The 3588-nt window shown below is 35.3% G+C and overlaps 1 long non-coding RNA gene across 2 annotated transcripts in view; it reads left to right on the top strand.

Annotated features, from left to right (window-relative positions):
• The window catches only part of LOC107575992 (uncharacterized), an 18435-nt gene extending 15241 nt beyond the window's left edge, over positions 1 to 3194 (top strand). The window contains exons 2-4 of one of the 2 annotated variants that reach the window (XR_001607976.1): positions 488 to 544; positions 1687 to 1931; positions 3169 to 3194. This is a non-coding gene — a long non-coding RNA (uncharacterized lncRNA). Of the gene's footprint in view, positions 1 to 487; positions 545 to 1633; positions 1932 to 3168 lie in introns of both variants that reach the window. The other variant, XR_001607975.1, reaches the window with a different exon arrangement.
• The last annotated feature ends 394 nt before the right edge of the window (positions 3195 to 3588 follow it).

Here is a 3588-nt window from a genome sequence, read left to right as displayed (position 1 = left end):
AGCAGTGCCACAGGCTGATTGTCTCCATGCCACGCCGCACTGATGCAGTAATTCATGCAAAAGGAGCCCCTACCAAGTATTGAGTACATGTACAGTAAATTAACATACTTTCCAGAAGGCCAACAATTCACTAAAAATGTTTTTTTTATTGGTCTTATGAAGTATTCTAATTTGTTGAGATAGTGAATTGGTGGGTTTTTGTTAAATGTGAGCCAAAATCATCACAATTAAAAGAACCAAAGACTTAAACTACTTCAGTCTGTGTGCATTGAATTTATTTAATACACGAGTTTCACAATTTGAGTCGAATTACTGAAATAAATGAACTTTTCCACGACATTCTAATTTATTGAGATGCACCTGTGTGTACTGTGTGTGTGTGTGTATATATATACAGTAACCCAGTTCCACAGCTTTTAAGCCATTTAAAAAAAAAAAAAATCAGATTTCAAAAACGGGATATTTTTTATCTTTTGTTGTTTTGCAGGATGATAGTATCTCTGAATCTGTGGTAGTCTAGGGATTAATCCGACACATCTGAGAGGTGAGTCCATTAAACATTCAACAGAAAATAGTTAATGGGTTGATGACATTCAAAACATATTGTGCAGTGCATAAAATAACTTGAATGCGTTTTTTGTTTCTGAACATGGTTTTGTAATTAATAATTCTGAACATGGTTTTGTAATAATTCTGAACATGGTTTTATAACATGGTAATTTGTAATTTTTTTTGGAGGTGAGATCAGTCAAAAATGTAAGTTTGATACAAATATTCTGATGGCAATTAAATAAATAACCTAATAAAAAATGAAATCCTTGCATAATGTTTTATTAGTATTCCCTAGAAAAGAATATGAACAAAAATACTGTATTTCTAAATGTTTGGAGAGAAAAAAAAAAAAAAGTTTTGTGCCAAATCAGTCACATGGTGCAACTAACAAAGTTGCGGTCCAACCAATGTGAAGAAGAAAAAAAACTACTTTAAACAGAAAATTGTATTATTGAGAGGACCAGACCCACATGACACTGTGCCAAGGTCAACAAGTTACTTAAAGGGATAGTTCAGACAAAAAAGAAAACTGTCATCTTTTATGAAACACATCTTTTATTAGAAGACAAGGGTAGTTCAGGTGGTTTGACTCCCTAAAGATGTAATATTTATGAATTATTTATAATATTTGTGAAAAAGCTTTTTACTATAAGACATATTTAAGAAATTGTGGAAATGAATAGGATGTGTGTACACTCACATATATTACATTTTACTTGATGCTGCATGATGTTTTTAGATTCATTCAATTTTATCCTTTCCTAAAAACAGCAAAAAACCATGTGAATAGTACATAGTGCGTTTCTTAAAACTTGATAACTTTAAACTAGATAAAATATTTTTTACATTATACTGGATACTAAATTTGCCACTGACACTCATATTTTAATAGCTAAATATACTACATGGCTAAAAGTATGTGAATAATATGAAAAACTCAGCTTTTCCATTACAGGAATACATTTAATTTTAAAATATGTTATTACATAAATCAGTTATTTTAAATTCTGAGAATGTTTGACATTACTGTGTATTTGATCAAATAAATGCAGCCTGTGTGAGCATAAGAGCTGTCTTTCAGAAACATCAGAAACTGGCCCCGAGTCAGCTGTTGTTGTCTGCGCTGTGTTCAAGAGAGAGAGGCTGAAGATGAGCAGGAGGAGGCCTGTGAGGTTCATATGAGCCTCTAGAGTGACTGACAGCTGTCTGTGGTGAGCATGTCTGTGCACGAGGACTTAGATCACCCGCGCTTCTTTGTGGGAGCGGATGACGGCGAGGGAGACGAGTTGCTGGATCCAGCCAGAGTGCTCGGCTATGACTGCCTGTACGAGAACCTGGAAGAGGAGGATGAGGACAGAGATGATGCAGAATATGATTCGGTAGGTGAAAAGACTCGTATTGGGTGTTTAGGTTCTTGGCCCACTGGACAGTTAATGGAATATTGTTTTCCAGATCAAGTAGAGAAAATATTTCTAGAATCACCTTGTAGTTTGCATTTCTAAAACAAATACCACCACGATTCTACAAAATGCAAAATAGTCTGCAGTTAAAAAACAGGCTTACTGACCTTGACTTGCTAATTAGAAAGAAACGTGGCCCCAACAAAAAACTATGAAAGGATTATAAAACTCCTTCAGGATGCAAATCCAACAATGTGACAAAATAAGATGGTTCTTTTCGAGCAGCGGTGTATAAAATTTGGTGAAAGTAAACAAAAGAAGAACATACAGGCAGACCAAGCATCAGGACCGAAAACTCAAAGCCTCGGACGTTGAAATTGCAATGCAAGAAAACCACAGCAATATGCTTAATTCCTAGAACTTTGTTAGTAAGTTCTCAGTCATTTGCATGTAAAATACACATTTAGTGGCAGATTTACTAGCAGCTTGTGCCAGCACAAACCCTCTTTTGGTGTTAAAAATGCTATCAGGATTTACGAAATACACCCAGTGAAAAATTAACAATGAAAAGATGTGGACAATTATTTTTGCTGCTGATCTTATTGCAAAAGTTGGAATTTCCCTTTTCAAAAATCAACTTTTTAAGAGAAGAGTATTTAAATAAATTATGCAATGGTAAATCAGGTTTGGGGTAGTCAATTTACAGGTATTTGCTCCATTATTTATCACCCCAAAATAAGCATGTCTTAAGTCATTTCCTTATAACCTGCTCGTAAACGAACAGTACAGAGCTATGAGAACATATCCAAAGTAATTCAAATCAGGACCTCTAGAAATAAAATAGTTATATTATGCAAGACATCAGGCATTTCAATCATTAGCTGACTGACATGTCATGCCTGTATGTTGCATTGCATAATGATTTGCAGCACAGTAAAAAGACTATATAGATGAAATAAAATATACACAAGCTGAAGAAATGCACTGAGAGCTGCTCTTTCCTGGAGAGGATGCAAAAAGCCAGCGCTCTAACTCTGTAACCACTAGATTGTTGCGTTGGATTATGGGTGACGGGTGTATTGTTTCAGCTGTCAGCGTGGGATGCTTTTTTACATCGCAACAATTTTTGTTTAGTAGCTAAACATTTTAACTCCTTGAAGCGTAACTCGATTGAATGAAATGGGTTTTAATTTGAGAAGCGTGTTGTTATCTGCAGCCTCCTGAGAGACAGATTTGTGGGGGCGTGTTAGAACGAGCCGTTTTAGGGGGGCGTGGCAGAGTCTTAACTTTGATAAAGAATATCTCTTTGGGTTTGAGACTTTAGTCTTTGCAACTTCAGGGATCTTATCTATGCACAATCAGCTTGTAACACTCCAAAGAGAAAGGAAAACGTGAAATCGCATCATATGACACCTTTAAGTAATTTGGCTTATCTAGTAAAAGCATCTTGATTTTAAGAATTTTTAGATATTACAAAAATACTAAGTAAGATGAGCCATTTTTTGCAGTTTGAACCGCTCGTGTTCTCAAAATATGTTCTACCCAAAGATCCTGTTTCTAAATCGAATGATTTCATGGCTTCTTTAAGATGTTGTGTGATGTTTCTGTAGAATGTAATCTGGTGGAGGGAGAGGAC

This window comes from Sinocyclocheilus grahami, unplaced genomic scaffold (genome assembly GCF_001515645.1).
Source record: "Sinocyclocheilus grahami isolate Dianchi unplaced genomic scaffold, SAMN03320097.WGS_v1.1 scaffold3087.1, whole genome shotgun sequence".
Taxonomy (NCBI): Eukaryota; Metazoa; Chordata; class Actinopteri; order Cypriniformes; family Cyprinidae; genus Sinocyclocheilus; species Sinocyclocheilus grahami.
Note: the sequence above shows the minus strand (reverse complement) of the source record. Positions and strands in the feature narration are given on the sequence as shown.